Below are 17,651 nucleotides of genomic sequence, written 5' to 3' on the forward strand. Positions count from 1 at the left end.
CAGGGCTGCCGATAGTGGGGTTCGAACCTATTATCTCCCGAATACTGGATACTGGCCGCACTTAAGCGACTGCAGCTATCGAGCTCGGTGCTGCAGACTTTCGTTTCGGGTTTGGTTGCTATATGGTAAGTCGTATCATAATCGCCGCTCAATTTGTTGATATTTATAAATTTGGTTCTATGACTTTTTGGTCGTATTACCATCCCTTATACGTTAGATAGAGCTAAATCTCTCGATTATAATCGAAACACCCCAATTTGATTGTGATTAGCAATAGGAAAGTGTCTCTGTCATTATAATGAAAACTCTGCAACTCAACTGTGAATCGTAGTAGGCAAATGAGCAAGTCGTTATAGTAGAAACTCACGAACTCGATCGCGAATGGCAGCGGGAAACATGGCCTGCTATTATGATCAAAACTCCCCAACGCTCACCTTGCATCGGAAACAATATATAGAGACTTCCTCGTGGTGTTTATCGGAAAACGCTAAGAGACATGAAATTTAAAGAAAATCTTACTCACTGCGTATACAGCAGTTCATTCATTTTATTTATTTCATATCTCACAAAATGAAAGTTATACAACTAAAAAAACCATCGTAACACAACAAGCAAATCGCTCAATCTCTTGTTACAGCATAATGTTCACTTGTCACATGTCCATTCGTCCTTTGAAAGAAAGCATTTTCCCTCGTACACTATTCGTTCAGAAAATAGCAATTGCAAGGGAGAAAACAAAATGCATTGGCAAAAAACACATTGCGTGAGAAAACTGCACTGTTCACTGAATGACCATTCGAATTTCATAATGAAACACTCTTGAGTTCCTTGACGTAATTTTTCTCTGTCGGTGGCTCACGTTTCAATAATTTTGATATGGCATCTTTTAGAAGTCGAATGAATGTGTTCAGGGAGCACTGTTCGTTTTTCTAGACATGACACAGTCATGTTCGCGCAAATTTCAAGTGCTGCGTACCGAAATCTAGCTCTAAAGCTGTTCTGTAAGCTTTATTAGGATTAGACGATCTTGCCATCTTTCTTAGCACAGAACAAATCTATTTCCAGACAACTTCCACACTTAGTAATTTTATGCCTCTGTGTGTCCACCTCCAGACATCTTTTTACAGAGTGGAGATTGGGTGATGTGACGGAATATTTTATCTTCTGTTGGAATAATTTCGTTAATATCGTTGGGATATGAGGATACTTGAAATTTCTCCAGATATCATTCCATTTCCTATTTGGATACTTCTCAATGATCGGAGGTTGTATTTCGGTCTTCTCTAATAGATGAGCGTATATTACTCTTGTAAAAGGTACGTTGTTTCCCGTCACTCTTTTAGTGTCTATCGCTTTCAGCGCTCTTATAAAACGTGTCGGCACTGATAATTTGGGTTTTGCTGACTTGTTTTCCAGAAATAAATATCACGATCAGCCCCTAATCCTCTCTTAGCAATCGTTAACTCTCGCATTAATAGCACCTGGCACTTTTCACCTACTGCGGAGCGAGCCAGTCCTCCTTTATCTACTGATTTTCTCGCTTGTGATCGTGCTACACAAAACATACATTTCCGCCTTAAATAATAACTAGTACATAGTTCAACTCGTTGGCTTTTGTTTACGGGCAAGTGTAGAATTTCTGCCGTGTACCACAATTTAGATAAGGGAAACAAGTTTAAACAAAGTATGCCAGATCTTTTGAAAGATGTTCACGTTTCAACTCAAATTGTTTGTCAATGTGGTGCGTACGTTTGGAACTATGGTTGTCCAATTTATGTCAATATTTTGGGCCATGTTGTGGGGTGAACACTAATCCTAATAATAATAATGTTACTTGCTTTGCGTCCCACTAACTTCTTTTACGGTCTTCGGAGACGCCGAGGTGCCGGAATTTAGTCCCACAGGAGTTCTTTTACGTGCCAGTAAATCTACCGACACGAGGCTGTCGTATTTGAGCACCTTCAAATACCACCGGACTGAGCCAGGATCGAACCTGCCAAGTTGGGGTTAGAAGGCCAGCGCCTTAACCGTCTGAGCCACTCAGCCCGGTGAACACTAATCCAAAAGCTTTATTCTCTTTAATAGGTACTGACGCTATTTGTCTCTCAATTGATCACCTGTCAAGTGGTAAAATCTGTTTTTTTTTTTTTTTTTTTTTTTTTTTTTTTTTGTAACTGACTTGGGCTTTAGAGGCTTTTTCGTAAGTTGTTATTATGCACTTTAACCATGGGGCAATGGTTGGTGTCTGCAGTAATTTGGTGACGTCATCAGAATGGGCTACAAACGTGAACAGTCTGTGGGGGTTGGGTATAGTGCTCATTATAAAGCGGACTTCCCGGATAAAGGGCTCAGTACTTAGAGCAAAAAGAGTCGCTGATAAGGGACATCTTCCTCGTACCGATGTTTTAATTGGAATTGGTATGGAGAAGTGTCTATTGAGAAGCACGCGAGAATGTGCCGAACTATAAAGGGTTTGAGTAAGATTGCATATTGCATTTGGGAGATCCATACGTTGCAGCACTGCTAACAAGTGCACATGATGCACTCCGTCGAAAGCTTTGCGGAAGTCCAGGTTTAGAATCGCGCCCATTTCAGTTGGTTTTGCTTCAAAGTGTAACACTGCATTTGTTACTTTTCCTTTTTTTCTATTTGCTTTACGTCGCACCGACACAGATAGGTCTTATGGTGACGATGGGACAGGAAAGGGCTAGGACTGGGAAGGAAGCGGCCGTGGCCTTAATTAAAGTACAGCCCCAGCATTTGCCTGGTGTGAAAATGGGAAGCAACGGAAAACCAGCTTCAGGGCTGCCGACAGTGGGGTTCGAACCCACTATCTCCCGAATACTGGATACTGGCCACACTTAAGCGACTGCAGCTATCGAGCTCGGTGCATTTGTTACTACTTACAGAATGTGGGTTATTTTCCTTTCAGGAATAGCACATGTTTGCCCTACTTTGATGATGTTATTAAGACAAGTTCGTATTGTTTTTGCCAGTATTTCCATGAAGAGTTTGTAATCGGTGTTGAGGAGTGTTAACGGACGGAAGTCCGATACAGTTCGTGGTGCGGGGACTTTGAGTATAAGGATGATATTTCCTTCATTAAAGCCCACTTCGCGAAGAATAGAATAGTCTGTGAGAGACCGGTCGAACGGTTGGTAGTGAAGATGACGAAGGGATGAGACGCGGGCCCGATCTACGAGCCCAAAATCAACTCACACAAAGGCCTTATTTCAGATTCCTATGCAAGTAAAAGGTGCGCCAGGGAACTCCAGCAATGTGTGGGTAATTATGATCTGGTGTACGGCTGCGATATTTATAAGGACTGTATGGTAAGAATAATTTCGGTGTCATTACTATAATATTGCCAACGGCCGTAGCCGTGTTGAAACACCGGATCCCGTGAGATCTCCGAAGTTAAGCAACATTGGGCGTGGTCAGGATTTGGATGGGTTGCCACGCGCTTTTGGTTGGGGGTAAGGGAATGGAGGAGAGGAAAGGAACTGGCCACCCTACCGCACGTAAACTCCGGCTCAGGAACACCTCTGCGGACGTTCGGACCTGCCTTCGGGCAGAATAACCCTTACCTACTATAATATTAATTGTACTAAAATATTTTCATTCCTTATTTTCCTGAATTTATATTAATTTCGAAACGAAATCTCTAACATGTGTATTAATGTGCTGTGCAAGGATTTTCTTATATCTGAATTAGAAGTATTCTAAAAATGTATTATTCCTAAGTCTAAACTTATAAAAAGTGGACGTAATGTCTCATATTTGTGCCAGTATAGTATTTCTGCTTTTGTACTTTTGTAGTATGCTTTGAAAATGTGAATGCTCTTGTGTTTGATGTATGTAACTAGATCCTCTATAAGACAACTGTTGCTGAATATGTCATTTCTGTTTGGTGGTATCCTCGATACACTTTCACAGCGTAACAGTTCGAAGTCATGAGCACGTATTAGTTATATTATGATATATTATATAGCTTAGGATTAGATATAAGAATGTCACTGTGAACACGGGTATTTTTTATACAGTATAGCATTCCTGTTTTTTCGTTTGTGTTTGGACAGTTTCTTGGCACTCTTGTAGATTAGATAACAGTATTTGGATCAGTGTTAAAAGGGTTGTTTTCAAGATGTGCCAGTACACTTTGTAGAAAAAATAAGCCAGGCCATCAGGGCCTAGAGCTGATCTGTTACTGGCCTTTCGCAGGACCTCGAATAGTTCACTTTTTCCAATTGAAAGTAATATGTGCCTCCTTTCGTTATCATTTACTTGTTCGGCGAATGACAGAATGGTCGTTTGATCTAGCGGGGAATTCTCACATTCCTGGAACGTTTCTCTAACTTGTCTCTCAGCTTCAGTCAGACAGTCTTTTGTAGAAAAGAGTTGTCTGTTGTCATTTGTATGAAGATAAGATATTATTTTGCTTTCCCGTTTCTTTTTTCATTAGTTGCATTATAAAGCTGTGCTTTTTCTTTTGCTAAGGGCGATTTACAACACGAACGAATTAAGGAACCCTTTAGGGTGTTCTCCTGAATTTCTGCTATCATTCGTTCAACTGCTGCTATGTGACTGTTTACATTGTAACCTGCATGTTGGCGCACCAGAAGGTCATTTATATAGTGCAGTAGAAGTGTATATTTATTCCGTCTTTTCTGCTCAATGTTTCTTAAAGAAGGTTTGAATCGCTGGTTTAACATCATGCAACCATTTGTGAACAGTTAAAGGTCCCTGTTTTGTGAGACGACTGAGCATATCTGACCACATATGTTGAAAGTTCTCCTTCACTTGCTCAGCATCTAGCAATGCATTATTTAGTTACAAATATCCCTTCTCTACAACAGGTATTCTAGTAGTGCGTGTCTTCAGTAAGACAGCGTAGTGATCACTGTAGGATATTACTTTAACACTGATGTCATCTACATTGAGTGCTATGTCTCTTTTTATGTAAACATCTATCAATTATAGATGCAGATGTTTCTCGAAAAAATGTAAATTGTACGAAAGTGCCCTGTTTACTTTCCCATGCATCGCGAAGCTGTAAAACCTGATATAGCCTTTCAATCGCTGGAGAAGGGTTAAATTCCTATGGTATTTTGCGTGAAAAACAAGTTAAAATCCCCTCCAAAAATTAAATCTTTGTAGTTATGTCGTAAATATGATAGTATTTGTATGGTCAGAAAATCCTCTCGTTGTGTTGTGTTCCAAAGAGTAAGTAGATATTTATGTACAGTGTGTAACCTTATGTTAATATTGACGTGATCCTCCAACTCGGGTGTGTTTCCTTAGCACGGGTACATTTGCTAGTATGAAGATTAAGTTGTAATCTAAGTCGGCATACTGGGTCAAGTGTTCGATATGTCTGCAACTTCTTTCAAGTAATTTATGACTAGGTAAATAATTGATAGGGAATCCGTCACATCGACGACAGCCATAAATGCATACGAGAAGTAAATGAAATAATTATTTCCAAAATGAATTGAAGATAACGACAAAATTCATTCAGGACTCTTGTGAAAACTTCCCTTCACTGCAACTTACTCACTTTCAAAAATAAATATCACTAATGTAATCATATGTAATATTAGCGAATACCAGGAAAACGTGTTGTCAATCTACGTGTAAATCTACAAAATGTGTGGAATTTTAAGTATTTAGTTCAATCTCTATGCCGGCCTCATCTTCAAAGAAACCTTGCGTGATGCTAAGCTAGGTGTGAAAGTAATGCAGTCGTCATAAACAATACTAGGTATGCAGATGACATCCTATTTATATGCGACACCATTGAAGGTCTTCAAGGATTGCTCAGGAGAATAATTACTCTCAGGGAATTAAGATGTAGTCTTTAGTTGGAACAACCATAAAGATATCTCCATTTCATTAAATTATCAAAAGAATGAACGCACAAGTCAGTTCACATACCTTGGGAGCACCATAACAGGTAATTTGGACCCTAAACAAAGTGATCATACACCGTACTGAGATTTCCATATCATCTTTGCAAAAGATGAGGTCATTCTTTTATGATGACAATCTAAACCTCAAACTCAAACAAAAGCTGTTCAGATGCTACGTCTGGTCAGCGTTACTTTATGGAGTAGAGACCTGGACTGTTAAAGCTTCCTCCATGAACAGATCAGAGGGCTTTGAAATGTGGTTACACAGGAGAATGCTCAGAATAACCTGAACAGATTCTGTAACCAATAATGAAGTATTAAGTAGAGATAAAGATGAGCGTGAGCTGGGGATTCGCCAACGTCTTGCGGGACCGGGTATGACACTTGAATAATAATAATAATAATAATAATAATAATAATAATAATAATAATAATAATAATAATAATAACTTTGCGTGGAGTTTTTGCATCAATATCTGTCTAATGGTTGAAATGGTTGAAACTCCATGAACGACGGGAAATCTCAGTAGCCGTTGCTACGCACAAAATTTTCAAACTGAAAACCCCACCCTACCTTCATAATGCATTTAAATCAATAGAGTCAGTACATAACACAGATAATAGGTTTACAAAAACTACCCTTCAAATTCCCCTTCATCGTACCACTAAATTTAACAAATATTTTGTTCGCCATGCATCCCGTATCTTCAATGTCTTTAATCTTCGCCGTTTTGCAAATGACAGGAACTGTACCCAATTAAAGCAGTCCTTAACATCTATCTTCCTGGAGGAGTATGCAAGGGGCTGAGATCAGACATACTTGTGTCCCGCAATCAGAAATATGTATATTTCTAAGAAAATTCTTTCAGTTTTTTAATATTTTTTAGATTCTTGTAGTCTAAATATAAAATAAGTTGAATGATATACTTTATTACTACTTATATAATTTATGTTTTAATTTTATTGGAATTGGTATCTGTATTTTAATTTTTAAGTTTATGTTTAATTTAATATTTTAATATTATAAAATGTAGTTAGTATATTCATAAACCTGTATTGTGTTATAAGGAGACGCTACATGAAGGGGTTTTCAGCCTCAGTGGCATGTACATCATCATTATCAATAAATTCAATTCAATTCAATTCAATTCAATTCAATTCAATTCAATTCAATTCAATTCAATTCAATTCAATTCATTTCAATAAATACTAAACTTAATAGAAATTTCCTTCCAGTTGAAATCCACTCATCTGTCAATCATTTATTTATTCTGAGTACAACAAGAAATGAAACCTACAACCTCCCGTGTTGGGCGTATTGATATCCCCAGATCGGAGATGAATATCTCAGTCTGGTGCTGGACCTGTTTTAAGAGTGGTTCACGTTTAACTCCGTGTCACTCTGGGCAACATGACGAGGCGGAGGATGATAAATAAATTGTGAGGAGAGACAGTAGATTGTATTACTTCTGTCATATTAGAAGATGCCACAGGCAATAAGGACTGAGAGGTGAGAAGAATGCAATACATTACACAGCTCTGATGATAAAGGTTATTGATCAGTAACCGTGGAGCACAGTACAGACCACGTTGTAGACACTCCCTATCTGTCGTAGGTGAGACGAACATTTATGTGCAGAGTGTAGATCGTGTCTGATTGGGACAGGACAATAAAGTAATTCACTGGTACTGTTTTACTAGGTCGTTAACAGTCTCCATGACCTAATAACCAAGATTTTATCTCTGGGACAGCCATTGCTCTTATCGCATGCAGTGTGTTCAAGAATTCATGAGTACGTTCAACATCTTGTAAACCGTGTCCACCAGGCGATGGTGATGAAGATACTCTTACAACGTAAATGAAAGAGCGGTGCTGCTCGTGGTGAAGTATTTTTACTAAGGATTTGAAGTCTCACCAAATCAGATAGAATTTTTGAAAGTGGTAGTAGAGGAAAAGAGTAGGACTTGGAGAGAAGCGACGATGGTCTTAATTGGGTAGGTTGGTGGAGAAAGAAACTATGCCAATCATCACAAGGTTCAGATGTAGATTTTACCACAGATTACTCGAGTTCATGAACTTAAGTTCCGAATTTAGTCAAAGTCAACTGAAAAATATAAGAAAAACAACTTTGATAAGTTTTCGTTTCATATCATATTTTAATAGTATTAATAACAAGCATGCTAATGGCTTTAGGGTTGTAGGGGACGACAAGGAGCTAGAATTTAGTCCCGCAGGAGTTCTCTTACGTGCCAGTAATGGCGTATGCCTTTTAGTGCGGGAGTGTTCGAAGACATGTTCGGCTCTCCACGTGTAGGTCTTTTGATTTGGCGCTCGTAGGCGACCTGCACGTCTTGATGAGAATGAAATCATGATGAAGACGACAAATACACCAAACCCCCGTGCCAGCGGATTTAACTAATGATGATTAAAATTACCGACATTGCCGGGAATCGAACCCGGGGCGCCTGTGACCAAAGACCAGAACGCTAACGATTTAGCCATGAAGCAGGACTACGTGCCAGTAAATCTACCAACACGAGACTGACGTATTTGAGCACCTTCAAATACCACCGGTCTGAGCCGGGATCGAACCTGCCATGTTGGGGTCAGAAGGCCAGTGCCTCAAACGTCTGAACCACTCAGTCCGGCATATCATAAATACAGACTCGATATACCTTGAATACCTTCCTTCCTTCCTTCCTTCCTTTCTTACTTAGTTACAGTATGGTTTTTAGTGCCGAGAGTGTCCGAGGATATGTTCGGCTCGCCTGTTGCAGGTTTTTCTATTTGACGCTCATGGGAGACCTGGGCGTCTGTATGTGGGGGATGGTGATGACGATGATGACGATGGTGACGATGACAATGATGATGATTATGATGATGGTAATGATGATAATGAGGTAGGGGGAGAGTGAAACTGATACTGACAAGTACCCTACTCCTGTCGAATATCATCGAGGGTTCTACTCACAGCATTATGTCCCCATCCTACGAATGAATCACCATCAAACACCTCATATGCCTTCACTGCTTTTGAACACTGCGGAGAAGTTTGAAATTGAATCCAGGCTTCTGGCACGCAATCTAGTGATTAGAAATCGTGTACCACCACTTCTCCTACTCTACCGGCCAACATTCTCTTCGAATTGGCTAAGCACGGTGTCAGACCATATAGACATGACGCCTTAACCATCATGGCCACCAGGCGGGCAGTTTAACGAACTAAGACACATCAAAATACTTTATACACTGTAAGGAAAATCAGGCCGAGAAGCTAAGTGGTGCAACTGTACAATTAATTAATCACAGAGTGGTCTAGGAAGGAAGTTTGCTGGTTTATGAAAGTTTCCTAATTATTTTGTATTTAGAATATTTCTCAAGAATAGTATTTGTTCCAATATGAAGAATTTGTAGACGTTGATCCATATTCAAGAAATATTATTTCAGTGTACTCATCGCTCCATTACGAGATGAAATAGTGCAGAGGTCAGCCATTCCGCAGGTCAGTTTCTGAACAACTAAGTATTCTTCCTCAAAATCAGGGTTATTCAGTAACGGTTAAATGTTATTATTCTTTTTTTCAAAATTACTGATTACAAGTGGTACCATCACTGAAGAAAAATTGGTGTGCATAAACAATGGTGTAGTTACTGCAACTCCATTCACGTCGGTCAGACAGGGCGAAATTTTAAAATGAGAACGAAGGAGTAAGTAGATCATGGAAATTACATAAGCCACAGAGTTGAAGTTCACCAAACATCTTAAAACAGTGTTTTCGTTTGGGTCATCAGTTCATGGACTGGTTTTATGCAACTTTCCATGCCACCCTATCCCTGTTAAACGTTTCATTTCTACATAACTACTACATCCTACGTCTGCTCTAATCTGTTTGTCATATTCATACCTTGGTTTGAAATTCATAGTCCTTAGAAGGACTGTTCGACGAATATAGGTTATCATGACCGAGAGGTCGTTTATGACAGTTCGGTCTCATCTTGATCGTAGTTGCTCGCTTAGCACCACCCGGGGGACACGTGCAGGGTAATGGTAGGTAATACCTGCGGACGTGAGCAACAGTGAATTTCAAACACGGAAGATCGGCCCACAGATCAACATCTGCCAGTTTAACATCGAAGGCATTAGTAGAGCCAAGAGTGAGTATTTATCAAGCATTTTACAGAAGCACGCAGTTGACATTGTTGTACTACAGGAAACACATACAGAGAACACTGAACAGTTATTGGCAAGGGGAAAGATACCAGGATTTAAAATGATAGCAGCTCACGACCATGCTCAATACGGAATTGCTACTTACATTAGAAATAACATTTGCAACTACAGTACCCTACCAGTAAGCGATCATCCAACCTATTTCTCCACCTCAGTACAAATAGAAGACATCATGGTAACGAATATTTACAAGCCACCCAATGAAATATGGCCTGATCCCATTCCCATAATACCTTCTCATAATAACATCATCCTTGGAGATTTCAACAGCCACCATACATCTTGGGGCTATGAGCGAGATGATGAAAATGGAACTAAGGTCTCAGAATGGGCAGAAGTAAACAACCTTGCACTGATATATGACCCCAAAGATAAGGGAACGTTTCACTCTGGCCGTTGGAAATGTGACTACACACCAGACCTTTGCTTTGTCTCGCACAGTTTTATGTTACCATCTTGCCGTGTTAGGAGACAAGTGCTCAATAACTTCCCGCACAGCCAGCACAGACCCATAATCTACCAAATAGGAATTCAGATCCCAGTTATACAATCTACACCCAGACCTCGCTGGAACTTTCAGAAAGCAGAATGGGTTGCTTATGCCAAGTCTACTGATGCCAACATCAGATGGATTAAACCTGTCCCAGAGAACTACATGAGGTTTGTTGGCTTAATAAAATCAGCAGCAAAAACCTATATTCCTAGAGGATTCCGTAAAGACTATATACCGGGATGGAGTGAAGAGTCCAGCAGACTGAGTAAGGAATTCGAAGAAAATAGCAGTCACGAGAAAGCAACAGATTTACTACAATCACTTGATCTTGCTAGAAAAGAGAAGTGGGTGAAGACTGTAAAAGACATGAATTTCACCCATTCCAGCAGAAAAGCATGGTCACTTATTCGGAAATTAGATTCCACATCCATACCACCAAAGCAACATTCCCCAATCAAGGTAGAAGCAATAGCAAATCACCTCGTTTCCACCTCTAAAACAACAAGGAATAAACTGACCACGAAATGGGTTAAAACTGAGCTTAAACGGGCAAAACGAGAAACACAACCGAACGCAACCTATTCACAACCTTTCACATCACAAGAGGTCGATGAGGGATTAAAATCACTCCGAAATGGCAAAGCTGCAGGACTAGATGGAATCTACCCAGAACTACTAAAAAACTGTGGTCCAGCTACAAGAAGATGGCTTGCTGCATTCTTCAGCTCCATACTTCAGTCAGGAAGACTTCCCCCAATCTTCAAGAAGTCAAAAATTATTGCCCTTCTGAAACCAGGAAAGGATCCAACTCTCCCACAAAGCTATCGACCTATAGCTCTACTCTGCGTCACCTACAAGTTATTAGAAAGACTGATACTAAACCGAATAGCACCTGCTATCGAAGCATTCCTTCCAGTTGAACAAGCAGGATTTCGACCCAGCCGTGACTGCAGTGACCAAGTACTGTCCTTGACCACATATCTGGAGGTTGGTTTTGAGAAGAAATTGAAAAGCGTCTCTGTCTTCTTAGATCTTACAGCTGCATATGACACAGTCTGGAGGGAAGGTCTTATGCTTAAACTGATTAAAGCTGTTCCTTGCTTAAAAATTACTACACTAATTGACAGAATGTTAAGCAACCGACTATTTCAAGTTCACTCAGAACACAACAGAAGCAAATTCCACAAAGTCAACAATGGTCTGCCTCAAGGGTCGGTTCTATCTCCTACTCTCTTCAACTTATACATCCACGACCTGCCTGAAACAGTGTCCCGAAAGTTCATATATGCGGACGATATTTGCCTTACAATTCAACGACCCAACTTCGCAGAAGCTGAAATAGTTCTTAACCGAGACCTTGAACTGTTGGATGACTACTTTCAAAGATGGTACCTTCATCCCAATCCACAGAAAACAGTGACATCTACATTCCATCTGAACAACGCAGAAGCAAACCACCATCCAAGGGTATTCTTCAAGGGCCATGAACTACAATATTGTGCCAATCCCAGTTACTTAGGAGTAACATTGGACAGGTCTCTTACGTACAAAAATCATCTGCAGAAAACCGCCAACAAACTAAAAAGTCGTAATAACATTCTCCAACGATTGGCTGGAACTTCCTGGGGAGCGGATGGAAACACATTAAGGACAACATCTCTGGCCTTAGTCTATTCTGCAGCAGAATACTGCTCTGGTGTTTGGCTTAACAGTGCTCACACACAGCTAGTAGATTCACAACTTCGTCAAACCATGCGAATCATAACTGGTACACTTCGTGCTACACCGACCCAATGGTTACCGGTTCTCAGCAATATACTACCTCCACATATCAGGAGACAGAAGGCCCTTTTTCAGCTATGGACCAGAATGCTAAAGAATGAACGTCTACCTGTTCATGAGGATATCAGACAGAAATGCACACGCCTGAAGTCTCGCCAGCCTGCTTGGAAGACAGCCGTGAAGATAACATCTAGTGAATTCAACCCCACCTCTAAATGGTTAACAGAGTGGTCTTTATCCCCAGCTCGGGCAATAGTGGATATTAATAACCCATCCACAAAGCTGGCAGGCTTTGATCTGCCACGTTGCACCTGGAGTAGACTAAACCGCATGAGATGTGGAGTAGGTAGAACAGCATCTACTTTACACACCTGGGGCTGGTCAGTTTCTCCATACTGTGATTGTGGGGAGGTTCGACAAACAATGAGACATGTAGTGCAGGAATGTCCACTCCGTGCTTTCACTGGCACCATGGAAGACCTCAACACAGCAACACCCGAAGCAGTGAAGTGGGTGGCGGGTTTGGACATTCACATTTAGTGACATGTACATCACTCGCACTCAGTGTGTATATATGAACTGTCAGAGTTGATAGGTGGATAGCGATGTAAATATATTGTGTTTCCTTCTTGTACTTTCAAACTTTGTAAATTGCTTTCTTTGACTGTATAGATATGATAATTTGTATTTACTTTGTACTCATCTTTCACTGGTTGTGTAAATAGTTTATGGGTTGTCATTATTCATCATACGCCAAATAATAATAATAAAATACCTTGGTTTAACGCCTAAATTTGTTCAAGTCTCACTGAACAAGTCCTGGGTGTATTAAGATGTGCGTTATCATTAGAGTCCGGATTTCCATGCACTATTAAATCTCAAAGTATGCATGCATTCATGAACTATCAAATGAAGGAACATGCACATTAAACTTAAAATATGCAGTATCAAAATTCGGTTCCATATTGTTATATTTTCTTTTTCTTTTGAAACACTGTAGAAGAACACATTTATCCGCATTTTCTTCATTTGAGTTCATTCTTTTATCTGAGAGAGCATTCCTGAACACAGAAAATGATCTTCCTACGTCACAAGAAGTGACACGTTCATACTTAAACGAAGACATTTAGGACGAAGTATATCTGAAGTTATCTCTTTTAAGAAAATAACTTAGAAATCCCTTTCCCTCAGTCCATTTAGACACGAGGTCTCTTCATAGACTTTTAACAAGTAGCATGACACCAACACTTCACAGCAAAGTCCAACACAAAATTGCAATTTGAAGCGTGTTAGCGTGCTGCTTTCCAACACCCTTCTTTTCACAATTAGTTTGAGCTCAGGGAAGGAAATTCCAGGAAAATAAGAGAGGATTCAGTGCAAAACCAAGGTTTGTAAGCTGCTCTCTCAGTAACGCGGTGCCACAGAAGTGTGATTCAAGTTTTGATTTCTTCGTCTAACATAGACGGAAAAAAACAAATAGCCGTCATTTAGTAGTGCAAAATTTAGGGTTCAGTTTTTACTGGGACACCTTATTTCTAAGGATTAGAGCGTTCGACGCGGGGATCTTCCCGCTTATGTCAATGTTTACTGAAGCAACAGGTATTAAAGTGGTTGGCTAAATGGATTCTAGGGCCTCTATGCATCTAACTTTGGATGTCATGTAGTATGCCAAGAATACATATTCTTTCTCTCGCAATGATAGACAAATAACGTATACGTACAGTCACAAATTCTGCAAACCGAAGTTCAAGAAAGGCACTATCATGTAGGTTAACATAATATATGCCTCAAAGTCAGAAGGAAAATCATATAATCCAATATAAATATCAAATTATTCGCTATTAAATCAAAAATTTTCAAAATATGCATTATGCATGAATTTTCTCCCGAAAAGGCCAAAACATGCAAACATGCACGGAAAAGGTACAGTTATTTGGAATTGATTAGTCATAAAACGAATATTTGCAAAGTTTCACAAGTGTAAGCAGCTTATTTAGGAACACGTATTTGCATGGACATCCGGGCTCTAGTTATCATTCTGTCACTTCTTGTCGTCAAATTTTGCTAAATCGTTTTCCTCTCACCAATTCGATTCAGCATCTCTTCATTCGTGATTCGATCTACCCATCTCACGTTCAGCATTATTTGGTCAGACCATTTCAAGAGCTTCTATTCTCTTTCTTTATGAGCTAGTTATCGTCCATGTTTCACTTCCATACAATGCCACGTCCAGACGAAAGTCATCAAAAGCATCTTGCTAATTCCGATATCAATATTCGAAGTGAGCAAATTTATTTTCTTAAGAAAGGCACTCCTTGTTTGTGTTGCTCTATATGTTATATCCTTCTTACTTGTGTTATCGTTAGTTATTTTGCTGTCCAAGTAACAATATTCATCTATTTCCTTTAAGATTTCATTTTCTACTATTATATTTTCTGCGTCACCTTACTTCATTCGACTGTACTCCATTACATACGTTCTGAATTAGAACTCCTTCCCCAGGACTGTGTCTATACCATTCATCAATTTCTCCAGATCTTCTTCAGACTCAAAGAAAATAACAATATCATTGGCAAATGGGTCTCCTTGGATTGTGATTACTTTTACAAATTCCTCTTTGATTTCTTGTACCACCGGTTCTAGATGAGCTTTGTATGGAAGAGGGAACAAACTATATCCTTGCCTCACACCTCCCTGGATTGCTGCTTCTGTTTCATAGCCTTTGTATAGATAGCGGATAATACTTTTTCTCGGTATCTGATACCTATCACCTTCAGATTCTCAATTAACTTGGTCCAATCAACATTATCGAAAGTATTTTCTAGATCTACGAACAAACAAGCATTTATTCAATCTGAATCACCGTCTTAAAATTATTCATATTGAAACTTTCACACTGCAGAAGGCACGTTATGCTGATTCAAAAATATTTTGAAAACAAATATTTTAATGCACCTTAGCTTATAATATAAAATATATGGAGTCTGTAGTTATATGTAACCAAAATGAAGCATGTTTTCCTGTTGCGTTGGCTAGCAAAGGATGATTTCCAGTGAGGTTGAAACTTAAATTGCTGAATTAATTAGAGTAATTTGTGGTAAAAGAAGTAAATCTCATACTTTTCATCATTAGTAAATATCACATCACCTCTGCTACAGGCATGAAACACTTCAACTAAGTCTATTTAAGACCATTTTTTAAATATTTATATATTAAACAGGCGCAGCGCTCCATGATGCAATGAAAGCAACCGTGCCCCAATGTTCGTTATCCGGGAAGCATGAGGAAGCTTCGCTCCACACTGAGGAGAAAGAAATTACTTTGGCGAATCTCTGACATTTGCTGGTACCGATTACGGAAGTTAACTTTGAACATCTACTTCATTGATGTGGAGTTATTAATGTTCATTGATTTGTTATGTTTGCTCAAAGCACTTGAAAAGTTTAGTGATATCGACATGTAAAGATAGCACATTTTTTATTTACTAAGGATGTAATTGCATGTGAGGGCTATTGTACTAGACAAAGGAGTGACTGAAAGAGTGGATAACATTTCTAGAAAACTAAAGTCAGAGAAGTGGGTGAAGCATTGATGCTATAGTGATCTAGAATGGAGTTCCACAAGGCAATATCATTGAACCTATATTTTTTCTTATATGCAGGGTGGTCGTAATACACGTGAACTTGCTGTATGAGAGTTAGAGGGTTGATCGAAATGATAAATAATTCTAAACAAAATCTACATCTCTTGCTGTTGGCATTTTATCAGCTGCTTAAGTTACCCGATCAAATCGCTTCGCGGGCGAATTCAAATCGCTTTGCGGGGCCGTGTTGCTAAATATGCACGTGGCTTAAAGCCGCCTCGAGCGCACCAATCGAAGAAAAATCTTTGCCCGGGCGAGGCTTTGAACACGGATCTTCGAGCTGACAGTCTTGCGTCAGAGAAACTACGCTACGGTGGCTCCGGATGAAGCCCATGCTGATTTTTGTATCTGACGCTGTCGCAAGCGGAAATACCTGATGAAGCTGTCACTGTAGGAGGGCTGGTGCCAGATATCAGGCCTATTGTGTTTTATCAACTGGTCTATCCGTTTCAGCACTTTGGGTGTAATATAGTTGCAATATCCGCGGATAACAATTCGCAAATGGGCATGTGGGTGATGAAAGAAGTGCAGATGTGGATGATATTTTGTATATTCGCGCAGGGATATGTAGCCATGGGCTTTGGTTTTGTATCATGATTGTTGTGTGTACTTTCTTAAAGTGATAAAATATAAAGCACAGTTTTACGGTCTGTTATTGTTTCGTCATCTTCTAGCGGCATTCATCTCCAGGGATCACTGAAAATGTATTGATTGCTATGATTTTTAGATTTTAATAACGTTTGTATATGGTATATTATTTTCTGATATTAGCAGCTATTTCTTTTCAGTTTCGACTCAGATAATTTATAACTGTTAGGTTCTTCAGACTGCTCAAAAAATATTGAAATATATTAATAAACTACCTGAAAAAAGAAGTTAACAGCATTATACAAGAAGGTATAATACCCCGAATGTTTAGGCAGTAATAAGTTAAAATGTTCCGATATGTAGCGAGAGTAACATAAACTCTAGGGGTTCTCATGGGCCGTACCCCTAATGTTTCTGCAACACTCATAGCATAACCGTTCTGCAGGACATAAATTGAGAAACTCAACGACTTTCCAAACATTCTAGATTGCCATACGGACAAACTTACATATACAAATACAAAGAAATAATTAAAGATCAACACATTCGTTATTACGCGAATCTAATGGGAACTACTGTGAATAGAGATGTGATTTTAAAATAGACAAAGATCCTCGTAGAATAGCGATTACTTTTCACCCGCTGCAGTAGGTTCACATTATAACCCATTAGTGCCTGAAAGTCCGAGCCCTAATTAGAGTGTCGTTGCACGTGCAAAAATCGCTATGTGAAATATTTTAGTTGAGAACTTCTGCAGGTGAGGTTCTGTCAACTAAGGCTCAATATTGTGCGAATAATTGTCAAGGAAATCTCGCTCGCTGCGGCTCAGTATTTATCCGAACATATCAAGCGGTTTCCGCAGGCGAAACGACGATTTCTTTTGTTTGAGCGACTGTACATGTCTGCAAATGTTCAGGAATACGATCATATGAAGATGAACTTCCTAGTTTAAGATGCCGATATTAACAGACCTTATAGCCTCATGATTACAGTCAATTAAAAGAG

The 17,651-nt window shown here is 39.4% G+C and overlaps 1 protein-coding gene across 1 annotated transcript in view; it reads right to left on the reverse strand.

Annotated features, from left to right (window-relative positions):
* The window catches only part of LOC136881937 (uncharacterized), a 664,911-nt gene that overhangs the window by 195,521 nt on the left and 451,739 nt on the right, over window positions 1-17,651 (reverse strand). The gene's annotated exons all lie outside the window — the stretch shown is intronic.

Source organism: Anabrus simplex, chromosome 1 (genome assembly GCF_040414725.1).
Source record: "Anabrus simplex isolate iqAnaSimp1 chromosome 1, ASM4041472v1, whole genome shotgun sequence".
In the NCBI taxonomy this organism is placed as follows: Eukaryota; Metazoa; Arthropoda; class Insecta; order Orthoptera; family Tettigoniidae; genus Anabrus; species Anabrus simplex.